The sequence below is a fragment of the Natrix helvetica genome, assembly GCF_964273705.1.
Source record: "Natrix helvetica genome assembly, chromosome: 1".
NCBI classification, from domain to species: domain Eukaryota; kingdom Metazoa; phylum Chordata; class Lepidosauria; order Squamata; family Natricidae; genus Natrix; species Natrix helvetica.
In genome coordinates this window covers 40,112,647-40,136,556 of record NC_138548.1, presented here as the reverse complement: position 1 = coordinate 40,136,556, position 23,910 = coordinate 40,112,647, and the positions used below count along the sequence as shown (strand labels likewise).

Here is a 23,910-nt window from a genome sequence, read left to right as displayed (position 1 = left end):
GTATTGTTTTATCATCTTTCCTTCTAATCTCCCCATTGCCCTGGTCTGTTTTTAAGGGATTTGGAATCCAATCATAACAATGAGTATTGTTGGAAGTCTGAAGGACTCTTCATCTCTGGAATGTTATTCTGGATTTCATATTTCGGTATCAGAACTTTACTGCTATCAGTTCAGTCTTGCATAATTGTCATTTCAATTAAATCCCCCAATAGTTTTGAATCCATGCATGGGAAACCTCTAACAACAGTGCATTACACAAAGAAAGTCTCCCTTTGTTTTTCTATGACATATAAGTTTGTGCAATTTGTATTCTTGTATAACTTAAGAGGGAAGAACATGTAAGAATCAGACCTCAGAAATACTTCTGGCCAGCCCTGAATTAGCAATAGCAATAGCACTTAGACTTATATACAGCTTTATAGTGCTTTACAGCCCTCTCTAAGCAGTTTACAGAGTCAGCATATTGCCCCCAATAATCTTGGTCTTCATTTTACCCATCTCGGAAGGATGGAAGGCTGTGTCAACCTTGAGCCTGGTGAGACATGAACTGCCAAATTGCAGGCAGCTGGCAGTCAGTAGCAGTAGCCTGCAGTACTGCACTCTAACTACTGCGCCACCATGACTCATTGCCACTTTTATTTAAAGGGAAAGTACATAAAAACTGGGAGGAGTGTTGCAATCAGCTTTTCCAAAACAACCTTTTTCCAGTTATGTTAGAATTACAGCTCCCAAAATGCTACTCTGCACTGGTGTTAGGAAAGGCACCGGGTTTGAAAAGGCTTATTTTAGGCAACCGGACAGAAACTTTTCCATTTAAAATTCATTTGACTACTCAGCTGAGTGATTGGATAGTGTAACTATTCCAACTGTACATAATGCTCCCAAGTATACAGGATCATTACTATATTTAACACTAAAGTACAACAGGCAGTAGGTTTACAATGAGTGTATTGACCACCACTGTGATACACTGATTCCCAGGGAAACAGATATTCCTTCCCACTTCAAACAAGGAAAAGGAAGCAACAGAAGCCAGGAATCCAGGTTCTCATACAGCAGTCAGTAGAAAGTGGTAAAAGTCACAGTGGCCAGCAGCCAGCCAGGGGTTGGAACACATCTGTAACAGTTAGGTGTCTGCAGGGCAGGGAGGCAAATGACAAAAGTAGCATCACACCATTGCAACTGTAAGCTCCACTTTTTTCAAGGTGTATTGTACTGTTGCACGCAATACAAAAGTTATGGAGGAAACAGCATGACATGCTGTCATCATTTTGACAAAAGTATCAGACAATGCAAATCCCTTGGCATTATCTTCGAGTTCATCTTCCACTGAGGCATTACTGATTATTCATATGGTCAGATTTGCACAGAGATAAGAGAATGTCATGGATTGCAGTTGCAGTCTAATTTCTAAGATATATAAACTACAATTCTAGTTTATATTTTCCCTCCAAATTCCAATTGGGCATTAGGATAGGACAGTGTTGGTGAACCTTTTTGGCACCGAGTGCCGAAATGGGAGTACATGAGCGGGGGGAGGAGCACCAGAAACCGGAAGAGCAGTTCCCCAATGCGCATGTGAATGCTGGGAAGCTGAGCTCCAATTTCCGCTGTGCGCATGCGCACCAGTCACCTGATCTTCCGATTTGAAGACCAGCTGGCTGGCGCGCATGCGCATGCTGGAAACCAGAAGCTTAGCTTCTCAGCATGCACATTCATGCCAGTGCCCCCATGCACACGAAGACCACATGTCTTTGCGCACATGTGTGTGCTGGAACCCAAAAGAGCAACAGGCAATGTCTGGCGAGCCCAGAGAGATGGCTCTGCATGCCACTTCCAGCACACGTGCCATAGGTTTGCCATTACTGGGATAGGAACTGAGTGTGGCAATGTGTTCAACTCCAGTGAAAAAGATCCCATAAAGATGCTGTTCACTGCTGGAATGAAACTATACTGTCCAGGATAGCTTTGGGCACAGACGCCTCTGCTGTGTGCAATGGATTTAAACTCTGCAGCCTGCTACAGCCCCATCCTCAACATGGGAGTTTGTGATTGTTCTAACGATTATTAGAAATATTGTTTGGCAGTTGTTGTTTTTTAAATAAGGCTATATGGCGCCAGAGAAAGGTGTAGAGTAGAACAACGCACCTAATATTTAAAGCCGGGCTCATTGAAACGGAAGAAACGATGCAGTCTCTGACTACGTTCAAATTCTCACTGGGGAACTGTGGAGATTAAGGCACCTGACCGGAGAGAGATGCGGCATCCCAGCTCGGCGGTAGCCCGGCCCTTCGCGCTTGCCTTGCGGCCGGCCGACTAATCCGAGGCCTCAGGAGCCCGTCACGAGTCAGCGGCAAGGGCGGCTCCGCCTCCGCCACCCGGCGGCAGCGGCGCTATTCCAGAGCCCTTGCCAGCCAGACGCGCTTCAGCTGGGAGCTGCCGCTGTCCTCGCGTGAACCCGGCTCGTTGGCTGCCGCAGAGGGAGCCGGGGGCGCGCAAGGCTACGGGAGAGAAGGAGGGAGGGAGAGGAAAGAGCGAATGAGCGAGGCAAAGAGGCAGATTGGCAAACGCCCCCTCCCTCCTTGGAGGCATATAGAGGAAGGGATGCTACGAGCCTTGCCTTTCCAACCCCCCCGCCCCCCCGTTTGAAGTGGGGAGGAGGGAGGGAGGGAGCCCTAAATAATCATTCCGCAGGGAGAAAGACAGGCAGCCGGGAGAGGTAAGAAGAATCCGAGGGAAGCAAAGGAACTAAGGGGAGGTAACAAACCCAGACAGAGGGGGGAGGGGGGGAGCCCTCGAAACGAGAGGCGTCGAGGAGGCGCGCTCAGGCGGCCCGATCCCACGCAGAACATTACTTAGAAGGCCTCAATCAGATGCATTTCCCCAGTAAGTAAAGGCAAGAGGATTGCCACCTGGCTCTCGTGTGTTATGGGGAGGGTTAACACTGCAGAGGTCTGGCCATCGGGGGCCCCCGGCTTTCAAGTGAGCGGGAGCCGAAAGGTGAAAGGAGGAGAAAGAAGGCCTGGGGCTCGGTGGTGGAGAGCTTCGAGCCCTGGCCCCCTCCGCGGGACGCTTTCCGCCACTTTTCGATTAGGCTCTGGGCCAGACTCCTGCTGAAAGTGAATGGAAACCGGATTTAAAGAAGGAACACTTCCCCCTCTTCTCTTCTTCTCCCCCACTCCCCCCCGGGCCAGGAAAGCAAAGCCTGAGCCACGCAAACGAGCGCGCCGGTGTTTTTTGCTTCTCCTCCGGGGAGGAGGAATGTAGAGGCGGAGAGGGGGGGGCTGGTACGCCCGCTTTGTTCCCGGTGTAAACGAGTCTGTTTCGAGAAATGAGGGCCCTCTGGTCACCCTGCGTCAGTGTGGAACAGCCCGCATTCCCTTGGCCGAAGGTGTAATTATTACCTAGTGATCTAACCAAGCTTATCCCCGATCAGCCATGAAGAAAGGGAGGGAGGGAGGGAGGGAGGACCGAAGCGGCTGGAGCGACGGAAGGGGTGGGGTGGCAGGCGTCAAAGCGAGCGGTGCCCTCGCCTGCCCTTTCCGCGGAAGTCGCTACTGTTGCCTGTTCGTGCCGTTTGGCGCTCCGAGAGCGCACACCCACCCACCCACCCTCGAAGAGGTTTCTTGAGGAGCCCCGGCCTCCCCCCCCCTTTTTTTTTTTTCTCCCGCCGGGTAATTGTGCCAAACTTGCCCTTTGTGCGTTTCCCTTTCGCGAGACTTTGGGCTCCTCCTCTCTCGGCTGCCTCCGCTCATTTCGCGTGCTTCGACTTCCACCTGCTTAACTGCGAGTCATTGGAACAGCCGGTTCCAAGATCCTCCCGACTGTGGCTCGACTTCCAGTCTCTTCCGGCTTGTCTTTTGAGCGCTGGCGCGTCGTGTTAAGCGCCGTTTTACCGGAGAAAGTGACGCAATCCCAGCAGTCATCTACACACGGAGCACCAGATCAGGGATGCTGGATAATGAAGAGTGGCCGTGGGGGCAATTTGGAACTGATGGATATTTCTAACCTTTTGTGTAGCCCTTTCAGTGGGAATGGTGCTTTCCCTTAATCTAAGGTTTGATACTGGGGAAATAGATAGATGGGATGATAAGGAAATCAAGAAAGCCTGTAGGAAGCAACCCAAGGGGTTAATTTTGCTCATAAGTAAATATCCTGGTTCCAACAGGAAGCAAGTGGCATAGGACCATTTTTGGGGGGGTGTAAGTGGCCAGTTAAAGTGGGCCTAGGCCCTAGTCTAGCCTGTGAATCTTGGATGCCTACAAGGAGTTTTTTTTTCCTTGTATTTTTGCTGTCACCTAGTGGGCGACCTGATTCTTACAACCTAGAATAAGGTGAACCTGGTGCAGCCATGATTTGAATCGTCAGGTGGTACCGTACTTGCTTGGCCAGTTTTCTCCCTAATTAAAATTATTAATGTTAATATCTTCCTGCTGCTGCAAGAACTTCAGCAGGCAAACAGGCTCAGTAGAGACAGTGAAGCAAAAAGATTTGAAATTATAGGGACATGGGTGCGCCAACTCTTCCCCAAGAGAATCAAACTCAACAGGAGTTTATAAGGAGGGATAAAGGTCTTTCTGTAGTGAAAAATTAAAGACATTTATTAGGCATAATAAAGAGAAGCATGAGAAAAGCCAGACATGTCCTGGATCTTGATCATGTGGTCAAAGACGAATGGCACTCCTAAATCCCATGACTTTTAGTGATGGCTAGTGAAGCCTGGCTTAACAATTTTTAGCTGCAGCTTCAAAGTTATTAATTTATTTAAGAATACTAATAAATATATATATATGCAGCTCAGGGTTGAAATGAGGGGTCCTTGATGCTCTCTGAGCTTGTTTTTTTGCAGACGTTTCAATACCCAATTTAAGTAACATCATCAGCGCTGCTGCAAGAAAACAACCAGTCTCAGAGAGCACAAGAAACCCCACCCCCACCGCCTTGCTCAAGAGCACACAACTTTTTTCTGTAACCCAAACTCTCATCAGCAACCTTCCACTACAGGACAGCTTGCATTAATATGCCTTGCTCTAATTTTGGCAGTACCATTAAGAGGTGAATATCCTCCCCAACTCCTACAGACCATTTGGCAATAAAGAATATTAGTGTGCATTCCGCATCCCCATAAACATGGAACCCTATGCATAGGATTGCAACCACTGTATCCAGGGCATTGCATTTGGCCATTGGGTTATAAATCGAATACATGTATGTGTAGATAGACATAAAATAAACTTCAATAACCATCCAGCAGGGATCTATGATTCTAAATTGAATTATACGGAGTATATCCCATCCCTGTTCCTGCACATGTCTACTCAAAGCCCCATTGAGTCCAATGAGTCCCATTGCTAAGTAAACAGAATCAAAACACCTATAGACCCAGTATAGTAACCTGTCCAGTTTCAAGGATAGATTCTTAGGTTTTTTTAACCGTTCCTTTAGTTTCCTGAGACAGACTCCGCCTCCGCTCCGCCGCCGCCGCCCCCCCCCCAGGCCCATAGGTGAGGAGAATTGCCCCCCTTCTGTTGGGACAATGCTTACTTGCAAGGAGTTAATCAACAATAAGCTTGAGAAATAATGCAGAGTGTCAAGAGTCCTGGCTTGCTCCGCAGGGAGAGAAAAATTGACTCAGCGGCGTTGCAGCCTCGGACCGCCCTTGCTTGCGAAGCGGGAGAAAGGAGGCCGGCCGAGCGCATACGTAGCTCTGCCTGGGATTATAAGGACTTTATCCTCAGATGACTCGGTTGCCGCCCCCGCCTCCTTCCCGCCGCTCTTATGTCTCGCTCTTCTCCCGGGGCGCTCGCGAATAGGATTTTCAAACTCCAGCTGAGCTATGTCTTGAACCACCGCGTTTGGTGGAGATAAGAAGGGGTTTTTTTTCTCCCTGAATCATTTCAAACCCGTCCTGCCCCCGTTTCCTTTCGGCCCCCTGCTCAGCCCCGCTCCCACCCCTCCCCAAAGCCCTAGTCCCGGGTTGATGGAGAAGCTGAACTCCTCCACTTCTAACTCCGGGAGGGGGACCGGCAGCTCGTTTATGTTTAGAAGCGCATGAAGCTTGTTCAAGTCGCTTCAGGACAGGCGCCAGGCACCCTCGATCCCCTATTTGTTTCAGGACGAAATGCTGCGCGAAGTATTCATATATTCTGCTTCGGCGCTGCAAAAGTCCAGGGTGGTTAAAAAATTTGCACGCTTAATAAAATCGGAAGGACGCATCCAGTGATGCTCCAGCCTCCCGACACTTCAAGCCGAGAGGTGTATAGAACCTGTTACTCTACCTGGGAGTGAGATTCATTGAAATCTATAGGGTTCACTTCGGGTAGATTCCGAGGGAGGATTTTTTACCCCTCGGCCAAGAGTGCTCGATTCTTCAGGAGGGATTTTGTCTTGAGTGCCGTGGCCCTCACGCTTTTAGGCTCTTACCTGCGGCAGTGCAGCAAGCCCCATTAAGACCAACGGACGTTATTTCTGAGTAGACAAGAATAGGCTTGCAGGGGCAAGGTGATATTTAAGGACCTAACACGCAGCGCGATCCTGTGCTGTTGCTCGTTCTCTTTCCCAGGTCAATCATATTTGGGCCTAAGTAGCTGCAGCCTTATTCCCAGGAAGGAACGTTTAGGATCGCAGCTTTATTTTGGGTTGGCAAACACCGATTTCTTCGGGGGGGGGGGAGCGGGAAAGGTTGCTTTGGACTCCGTGAGGTCGCCGCGTTGAGATGAACTGGGCGCCGTGCCGGGAACGGGAGAGAGAGAAGAGGCGAGGAGGTCTCTTTAAAAGCTCGGCGGTTCGAGAGTTCAGCGCCTCTCTTCGGCTCCGAGGTGTTTAGCCTCCCCGTTCTCATCCCGGGGAATTTCTTCAAGCTAGGCAGGAGGAGGTCCGGAAGAAGGCAAAAGGGCACACCGGTTCTGTCCAGTTGCCACCAAAACCTCGGGGAGTCATCAGAAGTCGAATTCGACTTTGCTTTATACCCAGCCAAATTTGTGGGCCTTTTTATAGTCGCACCTGTGCGGTTGGATATTCACTACCCCGGTTTCTAACCATTTCCTTTAGTTCACGTTCCCACTTTTCTAAGGATTCTGGAAAGGAGAGAGGAGGACTGGATGTCCTCTCGATATAGTACACGCGCGCGCGCACACACACACTCTCCCCGCCGCGAGGGAAACAGGTGCATTGCCCCCCAAGGCTTTGTGGAGTGTGTTTGGCCTTAGAGTTAAGTTCGACATTAGAGTAAGCTCGGCTTCACTTCCTAAGGTCGGTTCCTGAAGGCTGGTCCACCGGCCAGAAAGATGAGATTTGGTTGATTTAGCTTGATTCCTTCTCCCCCCGCCCCCGGGAAATTTCCCGAAAACTCGGGCCTCCGCGGGAAAACCGAGCGGCAGGTTTTGTGACACTTGGCGTGTCTAGGAAGAAGTACGGAGTAACCGCTACCTGTATACCACCCGGAAGACAGGAGCTGTTGCTTGCTTGCTGGCGAAATCAGTTTCTGCCAGCTTGAAACCTAGGAATGAAGTATATTATATAGCATCCGATTCAGGCTAACGCCGGTTTTTCGCTCGTAGGGGCCGTTCTAAAGAACTCTTCCGCAGCCCGAAATTTTTGTTTCGGAACTGAGAGGAGGAAGAGGAGAAGGACAACTTTACAAAAGAGTTCCGATCTGCTACGCATTATTATTTCTGCCTGGAGACTCTCTGTGCCCTAGTTGGGAAATTCGCTGTCCGTTGTGACGCAAACGCGTTCAATAAACAGGGCATCGAATAGTTCGCTCCAACTGCCAACAAGGAATCATAGAAAATTACGGGGAAGCCTGACTCGCCTCGCTCGCAACTGAGGGATGAGCAAGAAAGGGCGCGGTGGGAGGGAGGAGTAGGCTACGACCCTGAAAAGGCTACCCTACACGCGTCGACAAGAACTACATTCAGGGAAACGCCCCTCTGAGGTGAAAGGGTTAAGAATAGCCCTCTCTGAGAGCCCCTGCTAAACCACCTGTTTCTCTTACTCTCGGTTTTTAGGCAAACCGCTATACTGGGGAGAAGGTTAGCTCCATGCAGCAAAACAAAAGTCTACAGGGTGTGTTGAAGACAGATACCCAGGTTCCCTCTAGCCCATTTTTACTATACTGGAAATAAAGCCTGTTTTTAATCCCCAAACGAAGCCCTGCAGTATATAGTCTTATATGCGCCTTTACAGCGAAACTCCCCCACCCCCGCCTGAGTAAGCGCTCTGAAGAGTTTAACCGTAGGATGCTAAGCCCTTTTGAAAAGAATAAGAGCGGGTCACACAATGCATCTGTTATGTGTTTCATGTGTGAGTCGCCACGATAATCTTCTAAAATCTGAAGTCAGGATGACTCACCACAGAATAAAAGTATTTTGCGTTTGTCCGGAGGTGACCACGGCGAGGCCATTTTTCCTTTGACTTCTCTCCCCACCCCCACCCCTTCTCGACGGCTGCTGCACTCGGACATCTAATTAACCGCGGTGTGTGTGGTGTGAAATAATTCCGATTTAACGGCGTCCCCTAAGGAGGATAGGCGAGACGGGAGGGGAGATTCTAGCACAATGTTTTCCCCCAGATCTCTCTCCAACTCCTCCACACCCCTAGGTGTTTTTTCTTTCTTTCTTCGGTCAATTTATTCCGTTACTGGCTTTTTCCCCGAGCCTATTACGAGTGCTTTTCACCCATCCTGGCATCCAGTGCTGAAAACGGAATATGCAGGTCGGGTCAAAACCGAATCTGTTCCGAATCTGTGTCGATCATAACCACAATATACCTGGAGCAGTAATATTTTATGCCTGGGAGTCGATTACCCGACATTTTCCGCAAATATTGGCAGACAGGCCTTTCCCCCCTCCCCCTCAAAAAAAAATTCTTACAAATCTTAACGTGTTAATGGGATCCGAAAGAAAGCAAGGAAAGCATCCAGTGAAAGGAAGGGAGTGGGTTAGATAAGGATGCCACGGGACAAAACTACTAGGGTCCATTCTTTTTTCCATGTAACCTACTCTCTTGAGATTTCCTCGTGGTCTCCCATCAGGCAAGACTAGACGCTAGCCAGGGCAGGTCCGTGGGTGGCCAAATATCTACCTCCTAGGAATGAGAAATTCAAACTGATTCTTGCTCTGCTTCTATCTTCACGCTAAACGATTTATGTGGCAAAGTTTGGGAGAGGGGAAGTAAAACGACTGACTTTCTAAAATAAAGAGAGCTGTCAAGTAATAAGGATGAAAAGTGTGATAAGGGACCGGGAACCTCATTCATTCGGTAGTCCTGCTAAAAAAAAAAACAGACGGAACACCCAGTTACCATAAAACCTTATTTTCTCCGTTGTGGCTCACACCCTCCTTTAAAGTTTAAAATCGAAGCCAGCGCTGCCAGGTGAGATCATGAAAAGTCAGATTTTGGGGGGGAGGGGGAAGTGTCGATGGAAGTGAAATTGCTTGTGTCTTTCCCCTACAACTGCCGGGTTGGAAAACTTATTCCATATCAGCCTTTAACAACAACGCGCTCCTTTTGTTGAGAAAATAACGAGCACAACGAAGTTAGATCTCAGGAAAATCGGACGGGTTGGGAAAGGAAGCCGATCAAAGGGCCACGATCCCCACATGGCAGCGGGTGTGTCCGGCCCGGTGGGTGTTTCGCGTAAAGCCAGCGCTTTCCCTATCATCTCAGGAAGGAAAATACAGCCGAGAGACCAAATAAAAGAAGCAGCTGTGTGAGGGAAGCCTGTCAGCTAATTGGCAAAATAAACGGGCCCCGGGCGGGGGAAACATGACCGCAGCGCTGGGGAATGAGCAGCAGTCCCAAAAGGACCCGTCCTGATCGTAGCGCGTCGCTCTTTCCCTTCTCCTCTACCCGCCCCGTCCAGTTATTTATAGAAAGATCCAAAAGGAAAAACGAAACGCCCCGCTTGACACGAGAACGTTCGAAATCAGAACGCAGAACGTCCGGTGACTCTTTCCAATCGACGCAGAACGCGACGCTTCAGCAACTAACTAAACAGACAGAGTACAATGGGGGCGTTAGACGAGCGTCGGCGGGTCCTGTCACCCGCGACGTTGATCCCGAAGGTTCGCGGAAACGTTTCCCGCCTTTTCTAATCCTCTCAGGTGACACTTGGGATGGTCCCTTCTGACTTTCCAAGGAGAGCCGCTGCTTTTTTTTGCCTTGATTGGTTTTGTGTGGCTTTAGTAATTTCCCGTTTTATATTTATGCTCCGCTTTTGTTTAGTTGGTTGGTTGGTTGGTTGTTTTTTTGCCTTCTGAATTTGACCCGAAGAACCTTTCTTCACATGGTATTATGAAATAATAAGATATGAGAATCATAACAATAATCACCATCGCCGCTTTGGGAGGATTTTCATTTGTATATACCATATATATTTATATATACAGTATTTTGTTTTAGATTATTTTATGGCTTCCCGAGGTCTCCCCCCACCCCCCACCCCCCACTTCAATCATGTCAGATTCTTAGAGAATGACTGGACCAAGTCTCTTCAGTTTTCTTGACAAGACTTCTTAAACGTGGTTTACCATTACCATCTTTCCTAGGGCTGAGAGAAAGTGACTGGCCCAAGGTCGCCGTGTCTCCCCCCCCCCCCCCCCCATTTCATTACATTTATTCCAGCCTTAAGAGAAAGTTTCATTGCAAATCTTTGGATTTATTTAAAATAACAATGTTGCCATTTCCAGCTGGATGATTCCCAGCAAAATCAACTGGGCTATTTCAGAACAAGAGCCATATTGATTTGTTGCAGAATATTTTTTTTAAAAAAAAAGAGTTTGGGGCATCTGTCACATGTTTTGTGTGGTGCCTCATAATCCAGTGAAATGAATCCAATATCATATTCCAATTTGTTTAAAAAAAACCAGATATTTCTATGAGACTTCTATTCTACTCTACTCTACTCTACTCTGCACTGCACTGCACTACACTACTCTATTTTACTTATGAGACTTAATCAGAATCGATATTCAACATTCCTATTGCAGTCTTTGAAAGCTTGAGCTACAATAGTGGTTTTTCTGCTGATTGGAGTTCAGCTGTGTGTTGCATCTGACAAATGTGGCATAGATTGGACAGAGTAAAAAAAAAAACCAAAATTATCTGTACAAGATTTTTTTTTAATGGTAATTCATTCTGGTTCTTTTCTTTCCCAAAATAGTGCCTTGGTTGCTTTAAAACTTCACATGGTTTAAAACAAAAATGGGAAGACTTCATTCTTAAAGGAATACATTTGTTTTGTATTATAGGGCCATTTAGACAACAGAAGCTATGGATGGCATATATACAGAGACAGAGGGGGGGGGAGAAATCGGGGGGGGGGATTTCCAAAACTGAATGGAGTACACAATTCATCCAGTTAAAACTTTATTTGTGATTGTTCCACACTTTAATTCAGGAAAGAATGTATTTTGTTACTAGTATGTTAGGTAGCCCATTATAAAAAGTCAAGAGAGTAAATGACTAAATTTAGATTTGCCTCCTGTTCATAAAACCTATGGACATTTGCCATAAACAAAGGTACATTTTTTCATTTGCTGCTGATTAATTTTTAATTGGCATTTGTCCATTTTAAAACTTATTAATAACAGGCTTTCTTTAATAAATTACATTACTGTCCCTTTCCTGCCATGATTACCATCATCCATCATGCATATGAATACAAAGTATTTTAACTAACTTTAAAGTCATTTCTTTCAGTTTTAAAGTTAGTTCACTTTCATTTTCTATTTTGCATTCATGGATATTCACAAGAATTAATGTCTGTATCAAAAGACATTATTTTAAACTTTACTTTTCTTCAAATTAAAACACACGGTTTGTTTTCCCCTATTAAGGGCTAATATATATTTGCTATACATACATGGTGTCCTCCGATTGCACACTTATGACAGTGCAAAAAAAAAAGCTACCAGTCAATTAGCACAATATTTTCTTAAGATCAATGGTGAACCCCCTTTATATCATAAAATCAAATCTTTCTTATGATTATAGACCAGAATAGTTTGTTACACAGTTAGTGGGGCTATGGGATATCTGCCATAAATGTTGTACACTTTTGTCCCAGAATCTGGATAAAACCTGAGTTTGTGAAATGTTATAAGACGTATCTCCACATAACTTCCATTTGCTTTTAATGGTATGGGATATACACTAGGATAGAATTATTTACATGTTTAAGATTCCAATAGTTGAAGGATTTCCTCTCTGTTCATATACTTACCTGAAACTTCAGTGGAAATTTCCTTTTTAAAAAATACTTGCTATCAGAACCACTTTAGAAAAGTCAACCTGAAAGAAGTAATTAATATTATGAATAAAAGTGAAGATGCTGCCCAGGGAATTACAAATATCTTTGGAGTCCTTTAAAACTGGAAACCATTCATGGTTATTAAAATGCTATTTTAAGCTCTTTGCTCTTTGTCAGAGCTACTGTAAAACATCTATCACTTTTCTTATGATTTTGATATGCAAATTAACTATCTCTTTCTGAATCAATGTAAAGCTAAGTGAATTGCATTCTTGTGTGAGTTATCCAAAGAACATCCCAAGACAAAAGCCTGTTTTGCTTCCAAATGTAGAAAAGGCAGCTGCATTTCAGCCATAAAAACCTCAGTTTCTGTCAAGAAATTCCTTGCCTCTCAGATGTAAAATGAAAACTTGCTCACTTTGGTAGGCCCCATCACAGCTGTCTTGAGAAATTTAAGAAAAAGAAAGTGGGAGGCTTCTTTAGACGTTTTTTTGGAATGGGGAGAGGAATTGATGTATTTCAATGGAACAATTTTTCAGTGACATTTAAAATGGATGTTTAAATTACAACCCTCTTGACAGAATTAAAAATCAACACTCATTTTCTAAAAAAAACCATTTAGATTTTGGATTTATAGTTTTCTTCAATTGTTAAAAAATATCTTTCTGAAGGATTTATTCTCCATAAATGAAAGGAAATGACAAACAAAAAGTGTTTTTCCCTAGTTCATTTTGCCTTCCTCTTTACTGATCCTTCTGGAAGCTGGAGCAAACCTTTTCCCTGATAGGGACCCTCCTTTTGTTAGGAAAGATTTACTCACACAATTACTCTTTAAAAATGCCAAAGTAGTTTGAGGTTTTGATTAAAATAGAATTCTCACAAAGTCTAAAATTCTCATGAAATTCTATTAAAATCCAGAATATTGAAGGAAAATGAATTATCAAGAAAACTTGACATTTGATATCATTCTGTGTTTTTACTTTGTGCTAACAATTGTTAACAGTTGTTCATCTCACAAGTATTGAGATTCTGTTGGTCTCACCTAATATAAGATTCTGTATTCATTGAGCAACTATATACTTTATTTTCATGTAAATTAAAAATAATTTATGTGATGTGGAAATAATAGAATACAGCTGTGTTTCATGACATTGTTTAGCTTTTAATGGAGAATCTTTATATTATTATTATTTGTTATTGAATTACTAACTGAATCAATATTAATGCATCCCATGCCAAATGTGATGCCTCCATGGTTATTTCTTGCAAGTTTCACCTAGGTCATATTGGCAGAAATTAAGTACAGAAAATCAAGAGATACTGCCAGCATGGTTTCTACTAATGATGACAGTTTATACAGCTAGAGATATAACCAAAATCTCAGAATTTCAACAGAGATGCTGAAAAAAATATTTGGGCTGCATAATAAAATAAAGCAAAAGCTGCAATGAAATTACAGGTGAATTGGAGTCATTAGCAGATGATGCTGTGGGTCCCACATTGGAGAAGCCTTCACTAGCTAATGCAAAGGTGAACATAGGAACCAGGCAGATGCCTTAGTGTAGGGATGTCAAACTGAAGGCCCACAGGGTGCTTAGATGTGGCCCCTGGGGCTGGCCTGGAAACAGCAAAGGACTGGCCCCATGGTGCCTCTGCCAGTGAAAATGGAGGTCGGGGGGAGGTCTGTTTTTTCTGGCAGAGGGCTGCAGAAGGTGGCCAAAAACAGGGTGCAGAGGGGGCACAGCTCCCCCCACAGTTCCATTTTCACTGGCAGAGGGCTAGCAAAACAAATTATAAACAAAACAAAAGGAGAAATATTTCCCCTTTTGAATTTGAGCATGCAAGAAGGGATAGGAAAGGAGAAAGGAAAAGAGGAAATACAAAGAAAAAGGAAAGATGGGAAGAGAGCAAGGAATGAAAAAGGAAAGAGGGAAATGAAGAAGGAAGGAAAAAGAAGAGAAGGAAGGAAGGAAGGAAATTATAATGAGAGTGAGGGAGGGTCTGAGGGGAATCTTGCCTTAGCATTTGGGTATCACAGGTGCCCCTCAACACAAATGATGTCAAGCTGGCCACGCCCATCCCTGGCCACACACCCCAGCCTTCTGAAGTCAAACATAACCCTGATGCGGTCCTCAATGAAATCGAGTTTGACATCCCTGCCTTAGTGTATCTGGGCACCGTTTTTCTGAAATGGTATATGGTCTTCTGCTAAAGCAGGAGTTTTGACTAGAAGACCTCCAAGGTCTCTCCCAATTCTGTTATTCTATGTTCAATCTGTGTCCAGACATATATTCAATGTATGCCTTGTGCATTCTTCTATTAGACACCAAATTAATACTCAAATTAAAAGATATTAAAAAGGGGGGGGCAACAGGAGAAAATACTACGCAAAGGAAAATGCGGAAAATGTCATATAAAATCAAATGTTTTGAGTCTGATTTTGTATAAAAATAAAACAGATGTATAAAGCAAATACTATCGGCCATCCAATGCAAAATAAAAGAAGGAATGACACTGCTTGGGAGGAAATGTCACAACTGAAATGTTGTTATTGAAGTAATCCTGCTCTTATATTTGTCAGCTTAAAATTTTCATGTGATAGGAGATAAGAACATCAATTCCAATAATGGAAATTACAGATAGATTCATGTGAATGGAGGTGGCCCTTTAGAAAGCCTGGCACTACATAGCTGAATTGGGTTTAGAAACATTTTTTCCAAGTGTTAACTATTCCAATTCCAATGTAAAATGGGCTACTAAACTTTGGTAACAAAAAATGTAGTGTAGTTTACATTCATTTTGTCTTTGTAGAAATTCAACCAATCCTAATCAAAATAGTTTGGAAATGTTATATAATGTAAAATGGTGATGCAACAGCCTTTCCCAATTAGATCATTCCTAATATTAAACAACAGTCTCAATATTAGGGGTTACAAGATTGAGAAAGGCTGTTCTATTGTATCTTTAATAATATTCAACTCTGAGCTAGAAAAGTTATCCTCATAGTTGAGTTGTCATTATGTCCAGTTCACCACACAGATGCCAGAAATATCTCCCCATCAAAAATAAAAGTATGCTGTAGATTATTCCAGGAAAACAAAAGTTAACATAGCATGCTATTTGTCACTTTTTAAATATGTGTCACACTTCTTAAACCCCTTTGAATCATTTTCTATAAACAATGGTTTGTGGGAGGTCTCCTCTGAAGACAGAGTTGAAATCTGTTTTATTTTGATATGGAAAAATAGACGTTTTTAAAAAGTGTACTACATAATATACTTGAGAAGGTAAAATGATATCTTTGATTAGATCAGCCTGTGGCTGGAAAGACAGTGCAAACTCTTTTTTTAAGCCAAGTGGAGTCAGAAGAAACATTATTGAAGAGAAACTTTATCTAGTTAAAATGATCAAGCAGATTTAGTGATGTTTCTCTACTCATAGTAGGAAAATTGTGTGTTCTGTATCAACATATGTCCCATAGAATCCCACAGAATATTTTTAGAAAGCTGTCCATGCACAGAAAACCAAATGAGATGATGAATCAAAATGTGAGGAAAAAATGGGTGGGGCTTTTTGTGGATTGGTTTCAGTTGCCACACTGGGTTGCATTTTACAATAATATGCTATTTAATTCTATTGCTCTACAATGTAAACCACCCAGAAGTCTTTTGGTTGGGGGAAGCCTATAAATAGCATATATAAATAAACAAAATCAAAAGAGTATGTGCTACTTCTAAGTTACACGCAAAGGTGCATGATTTAGCCATTCTGTCATCCCACATGAGCAATCTGATCCTGATTTTTAGCAGAAGACAATCTGGGTTTTATTTCTTCCATCACAAGATGTTATAGTAGGAAAGTTACATTACTGTAGCCTATTGTAATTGTAACTCGGAATCCGGTAGCTCCTTTTCAGAATAACTTTTTTTTTTAATAAAAAGGCTTAAGCTTCTTTGAAGCTTATTATTTGAATAATGATGATTTACCAAAGTAGAAAAAATCTTCTTGTCTTCTTTTTATCTCAGAATAATCCTATGAATTAGGATTAGGCTGAAAGGCAGTGCCTTTAACCTCAGTTGTCCATTCCAGTTTTACCACTCGAAATGAATTTTAGAATTCATTAAATTTTATTCCATTTCTCAAGAGTTCAAGATATCATTTGCTGTAAAATAACTGTCAGTTGACAACATACTGTATTCCAGTCCTGTGCTTCACTGACAGTTTAGTACTAATGTCAAGGTTCAAAAAAGTTCAAAAAATACTATATGTTAGCCTGGCTCCCATTTTAATTTAATTTTATCACACTTCTACTTTATTTAGCTCTAATTTTGCTAATTTTGTTTGTGTATGGGCAAAGTATACCTGGTCATGTTCTATTTATGAATATTTTTGGCTTAATAATATGTCCATTTCACCTAGATAGAAAATTGTGCGAAATTTATGTTAAAAAATATCATATAACAATATCAATATTGTTTAACAATATTTAACAGTGGTAACAACAAAAGGATTATTTTCCGCATAAAAATTATAATGCTGAACTAAAGCAAACTGGGATGTTAGCAGCAGGTTTGTATACAGAACTGCAAACTCCATCCAGTTGAAATACTCCAAACTAATCCCAGCTTTTGTAATTCCAGATAGGTATCCTTTCCATCAGGTGCCTATTTGGTAAAAGCCAAAGTAGATATTTTCTTACTTATAAATTTGGGGGGAAAAAAGCTCTTTCTTTTCCTCTTTCGTTTCATAGTTCTTTCCTAAAACTGGTCAAAAATGTCACACTTTACATTCAGTCCACTTAAGTGTAGCAACATGCAAATAGGTAATCATGAATATAACCACACAGGCAATTCTTTCATCTATCTCAGTGTTTCTTCATCTCAAACTCTTTATTATATGTGGACTTCAACTCCCAGGATTCTCCAGTCAACATGCACATCCTCCAGTCTGCACATCTTAAAGGCTCTGACACTGAGATAAACTGATCTAACTGAATGTCATCTCAGAGGCCCTGGTTTTCAGCAGTCATTTTTCCTAGTGTATTAAACCGACGTGCCTATCTTTATATATAAATAAATGCAACCCAACATAATCTAGAATATTTTTGGACTATTTGATATCTTATATGATAACTTTGTATGTGACCTTTTAATTAGCTGTTTTAGTTGATCTATATCTTCTAGCAATGTTTTCTAACACAGCTATATATACAAGTTTATTTATTAGATGTTTATCCCATCTTCATCACTTTATAAATAACTCAAGATTGTGAATACACATAATGCTTCTTCCTTCTCCCCCCCACACACACACAACAACAACCTGTGAGGTGGATTGGGCTGAGAGAGGGAGAGTGACTGGCCTAAAGTGATCCAGCCAGCTGTTATGCTGCTTACCTCCAATTCAGACATATGCAATGAGACTGGGTGGAATCCAGTGTTCTGGGTGGAATCCACATTACAGGACAGTGACAGTATATGATCGGAGTAAACAACCACAGAGCAGTCAAAAAAATATCAATATGACAGCCACAGCATGAAACTAAAATCCTGTCTGTTTTTACATGCATTATGTATTATGATTAGTCAGATATTCTTAGTAAACCTACACAGATAAGATTGTTTCATAAATTCATTGGCTGCTACCAGTTGTTAAAAACATCTGGACTTCCAAAGTACTATACACATTTCAATGGCCACTGGACTGAAAGGAAACTATTTTTTGAAATCCTAGTAGGGATGACCGTAAATACAATTCAGACTGCATCTTCTGTTGCCCATATTACAAGGCCCTTATTTTTTAATGCATAACCACAAAGTAAGCACACTTTGGTCACTTGGAATGAATGTACCAGCTGGTTGAATTCATACAATACACTAAACCTTCTATCCGGAATTGGATGAGATCAAAGGCAAAAGTGGGTGGATGACCAGCACAGGACACGTTTCTTTTAGAGAGTATATGACTGATTCCCCTTCCGAATTGTTTATTTCTGGCAATCAGCCCTTGGAAAGTTACTCATGTGAGAACATGGCTCTCTTAATGACAAAAAGAACCCAAAAGGGACAAGGACAGGAATAGGGATCGGGATAGGGAATTGATGAAAACAAAATGAAATTCAGTTTTTATTTTGCCACTGTTTTTGAGTGTGTCAACTGGTCTAAATCAATTTACAAGCATGTGGCTGTTTCTCTAGAAAAGATTACCCACTGCTGCCATAAGTAACAGGATCAAAAGAAGCTCTTGATAGCTCTTCTCTACTATATAGTATGTTCCTCCAGTTTATCTTTATAGTTGCATAGAAAGTCAGTGCAGGCATTCACACACATGTGAATAAGTTTAAGTCTGCAGAAAAGATACAAGGAAAGCTTGCCCCAGCATCAGCACATTCCTGGTTGGTTCAGGCATGAAGCCAAGACTGATCAAAAGTTTTGCAATAGTGGTGGATATCTGTAGCTCGGGTCTAGGATGAGGGTGAAGTTCGTTCTCCGAGCTTCCAAACATTTCATTACCAGGCTAGGTAACATATTCAGCAGAGTTTAGGGGATGTCAGTATCAGTGTTTTTCTGTTCACAAGGGCTACAGACTGTCACAAGACCCACACTTGACACACCCACACCCTTATAAACAGAAGAACACTGACATTGATCAAAAGTCTCTAAATGGGTTTGACTAAACATGATGACATATTAAATGCCTTATCTGTTTCTGAAGGCCTTGTAAGGGGAGGTTGATGTCAGCAGTCTTGAAGGATGGTGCAGTCAGTGCATGACCCCAACAAGCAGACTTCTTTGGACCAAATCATATTACACTACTAAGTCTAACCTCCTCTTTTGGGAGAATGTCAGCAAGAAAACAATGGGTGCATCATCAGCAAAACATCCTTTCCCAGTCAAGGTTCAGGGCCCAGCAAGGGATAGGAACAACATTTAGTTGCTCCTGGTTATGACTTGTTTCAGTAGTGCAATATTTCTATTACTATTAAGACCTCCCAAAAGCAAGGAGGACCATTAGTCCTGCTATTTTTCTGGATTGCTTGCATAGGATAGGGTTTTATGGCATTGTTTTACAGTGATTCTACTCTTTATTTATTGGCGTAATTCTAGACACTGGTGATAGGAATGACAGCTCAATGGACATCTGTGGGTTGTCTGAGATTTTAGTCCTCTCCTTCTTACTCTGTAATATCTACATGAAGATCCTGGGAGAAGTCATCTATGAGACTGGGGCATGTATCATCAATGTACTGTTGAAAGTTAATTGTGTACTATGTATTTTTATCCTGATCCAAACTGCAGATATTCTAGAAACCTTGACTTTGAGCTTGGAAACTGTTGGGTCTAGACAGGGCAATAGAGGTAGAAGGTGAACCTTAGCAATATACATAGAAGTTCCATGTCTGCTCCAATATTAACTCTGAATGTGGAGGCATACCTCTGAAGGAGCACATCACTAATTGAGACTCTCCCAGAGGGGCAGGTTGTGTCTAAAGTCACCCTTAGCTGAAATGCTAGATGATATTCCACATGGAGCAGAGAAGTTAGCAGTGTTAATTCATTCTCATAGCATCACATGTGTGTTATACATAAGGCTGACATTGAAAGTTCAGTTCTTGGAAGAATTAGCCACTGGTTATCAGCATGTAATATCAATGCAATGGACCATGTACTGACTTACAACAGGTTTCTAGGTGGAATTCAAAGTATTGGTCTTAGCCTGTAATGCTTTATGTAACTCCAAGTACCTTCAGGTATCTTCTATAAACAGAAGTGATCTACCCAAGTTGTGTGTCCTAGGAAAACAGCCCTCTGAATTTAATTTATAGATGGTATAATAAATTCAAAATGAAATCTGAACATGAGTAAGCTAAATGTAAATAATAGAACTAAAAGGCAATTTTCATGGAAAAGGAAAAAGGAACACATTAGAAAAAATAGATTTGGGAAACAAAAAATAAAAGAACAAAAAAATAAAATTAAACAATTATTGAGCTGACTTTCAAATTATACTTACTAAAATACATGAGTCCAGCCGTATAGGTCTCAAGACCCTTCTGTTCCCACTTGCCTTCACAGAGGAAGATTTCCCCCCCTCCCCGATTTCCTCCTCTGTCTATTCAGTTGCTTGCATTCTTACATCTTATGCCAGTAAATACAGACAGCTAGAGATACTGATTGTGAGCATCTTCTGGAAATTGTAGATGGACAGAATTAACTCAAGGAACAAAAACTGCCATTTATATCTATAATAGTACAACTATTATATAAGATGTATAATTATTATGAATATTTTGATATTGTCACCAAAAAATTTCCAAGAAAACCTGGCTAGATATTCCAGAAAAGAAGTATCCTTAACAGATGATCAAAGTAGAATAAACTAATGTTTGTTATTGCTGCTATTTTTCCTTCCTTTTGTGATTCATGTTCCTGCTGAGAGCATCAGATGAGATCAGTTCAGATTTCTCTAGGCTAGATATCTATCAGTGGCTGGTTTTGGCAATTCAGACAAATAGACATAAAATAAATATAAGCAATGATGCTTATAATGCTTATAAATATAAGCATTAAACAGAAAGCCAGAAAATTATTGAATTCATCTTGGAAGCAAAGTACTTCCATGTTTCATTTTGAAATAGGGAGTTTTAATATAATAGTTTTATCCATAATTATTTCTTTAACAAATTCTATTTTCCCTCCTATTTAGTACTATGAAATCTACTTAACACCTTTCTCTACATTTCTTGGATACTGAAACATTCCAATGTTTCAAATTCAAACTTTCAATTTTCCTATCAGCATGTCAGTTCTAAAATATTAGATAGCAGGTATCTGGATGAATTGGGCTTGCATTTATTTAGTGAAAATATAAATAAGCAAGAAGAATCAGATTATATGCATGTCTATTGTATCCAACAAACAGACAAATTATCACATAAGTGTCTGAACAATGTGATACTTTCCCACTGAGTTGGTTCCAGATTTGAGGGGACTTTGATTGAAGAATGCCTTGTGGAGGCATGCCTACTGTTGAACCCTATATATTTTAAGAGATTAGAGTTGTAATCTCACAACCATAGTAGATAACCGCATAAAACAGCCATTTATAATTGCCATGATCTTCCAGATAAAGCATTGCTCATAGCATGCTGGGACATTTAAAGAACATCTAGATCTGGTCATTCAGCATAGCTTGCAATTAAAGATCTAAAAATAAATTGAAGGGAAGAACAAGGGAGTGTCACATTGTGGGTCATAGTAGAATGCTGTCATCTAAGTCATTGTTCAATATATTGACTCCAGATTTGGCTTCTTCCCAGCAACATGCTTCCCAATTTGGGAGAGTGCCGCTGATCTGGATTTTTATTTTACACAAGGCCATTCAGTTCTCTGGTATCATCTGATTTCCCAAGCAAGGAGGAAATTCAGCTGTAATGCAATAACCCCAGCTTGAACTTCTTGACATTCCCACTTCTCTCAGTCAGCTGGCCTGATGGTGCAATGCGAAAAGAACAGTAATTGGCTCTATAGTGTCCTCGGTTATATTCCACAGTGTCTGTATAGTTATGGAAATTTTTTAACTATAAACATTTTTCAAGCCAAACACCTTTAGTCTGTTTATACTTTTCTCCTATAAAATGTTGACTTTTGTCGTGGGACTGTGGCCTTTGTTACTGAATGATTTTGCCACATGATCCAGAGTTTCACCGATGCATTTAGCAGTTCTAATAAAATAAAATAATCTAAGACTAATGTCAAAGTTTAATCTATATAATCTATAAACTACTTGCATTCAGAACTTTAAAAAAAATCTAGATCCAAACATAGGTCAATTTTGTACCATTTACAAACCCCAAATTGGGGCATTTTCATGGATTACACAACCGGGCTATATTAAATCTAATATTTTTGATGCACTTTCAGGTTAGAAGGATGTGATTCTTCATTCAAGATTTACACTAGTCATCTAGCCCATATTTTATCAAACTCACCAATGATATCTTGAGTGAGCTCAATAAAACAATATTCAGACAGAAACTAGAAAGTATAGTTTTCTCATTTGGAAGTATTCCTTGATATTAAACTCTTTCTGGATTTTCAGATGGTGGTTCAAAAATTAACTCTGATATTTTATTTTATTGCCAGTATGCTAAATGGAGTAATAAAATACTTTTGCTTTTTTTTTTCAAATATTGACACTTCTTGTAAAATCCTGAAGCAGCAGATAAGGTGGAGAAAGCTTACCGTCTATTGCACTAAAATCTTTCAAGCTGGGCAGGACCTGCCAAGAGCAGTTTCAGAACTGCCAGTTCTTTAAAAACTTTTTTTTAATGATACAGTTCCACAATTTATTCATGGCAGTAAGAGCTTCTCAACCTCACCTGGTGCTGCCCTAGGCAAATAGAAAAACAGTCCAGTTCCCTGGACAATCACAAGTAATCATTTTTTAAAAACCTCATTGTAACATTGCCTGCAACACACACACACACACCAGCATTTAAAAAAAAGACTTCTTGGTGGTAAAAATAAGCTGAAGCTAGGATAGGAAAGTAAATTGAAATCTATTGGTAGATCTCTGAGAAATTTGCCGTGCTTTGCATTGGAGAGGTTGGCAAAGATGTTTAAAGATAAGTCAGCTAAATGATGGAAGTGCCACCAGATACCTGGGTCTTATCATATGTGGTAGACATGTGTAGAAGCAAAAAATACTGGGCAAAAATACATACATGGCTGGAAAAGATGATAAAACAGCACATTGATTTAAAGCCAGAAATATTTATGTTGGGGATCTTACCTGAAACTTATAGTAAAGATAACACATATTTAATCATTCATGTATTAACCATAGCTAGAAGGGTATTTGCACAAAATTGGAAAAGTGAAGAGATCCCTACTGATGAGAAGGTGATTAGGAAAATATTAGGATGTGCACAAATGAACAGATTAATGCTGGAAATTAAAGAGAAAGAACAATGAATATTATATGATATGGGAATTATTTTATCAAACGTTAGAGAATAAAAATGGAAGTTAGAAATAAAAGGAGATTAAAGAAGAGTAGAAAATATGTTAAGACAGAGATGTAAACAATATGATAATTGTTAGTATTATGATAATGATGATTATTATGTTTAGTGTTATTAGTATTTATTATTATTTTCTTATTAGAAGATACATTAAGAGAGGAAAATGAACAGGTTTACTATGCTCAATTGTTTAATATACTGCAATTGTAAGATTAGAGCATTAATATCAATATAGTGAATGATGTTGTAAATTCGGATGGCTATTGCCCAGAGACATTTGTACCCAGACGACACACTGTTTAAGAAAAGATGGAATGTTCATATTCTAAAAAATAAAAATAAAAAGCTTTTATAATGAGAAATTTGCAGTTTATAAAAATAGGAACAACACCAGTGTTTTTCTCTCATCAATTAAATGGCTGGAAAAGTTACATGAGGGAAAAATAGTACTGGATTTTGGGTTGGAAAAGACTCTTGAGCAGGGGTCTTCCTGATATCCAGCTTCAGAGTGGGAACTTCAGAAGGGCAAACTTTCTTAGGACCAAAGCAGGAGAGGAAATTATTAAATTAATTCTCCTTCATTGCTTGCTGCACCAACTCCAGTAACAAAGATAGAAAACCACATGTCAAT

General features: G+C 41.3%; 2 long non-coding RNA genes across 5 annotated transcripts in view; one reads left to right on the top strand and one right to left on the bottom strand.

Annotated features, from left to right (window-relative positions):
* LOC309383106 overlaps positions 1 to 3,903 on the bottom strand; it is a 44,481-nt gene extending 40,578 nt beyond the window's left edge. The window contains exon 1 of the long non-coding RNA XR_014173762.1: positions 3,694 to 3,903. This is a non-coding gene — a long non-coding RNA (uncharacterized lncRNA). The remainder of the gene's footprint in view (positions 1 to 3,693) is intronic.
* LOC309383105 overlaps positions 1,828 to 23,910 on the top strand; it is a 123,720-nt gene continuing 101,637 nt past the window's right edge. For 2 of the 4 annotated variants that reach the window (XR_014173758.1, XR_014173759.1), the window contains exon 1: positions 2,784 to 2,886. This is a non-coding gene — a long non-coding RNA (uncharacterized lncRNA). Of the gene's footprint in view, positions 2,720 to 2,783; positions 2,887 to 23,910 lie in introns of those variants that run through there. The other 2 variants (XR_014173756.1, XR_014173757.1) reach the window with 2 other exon arrangements.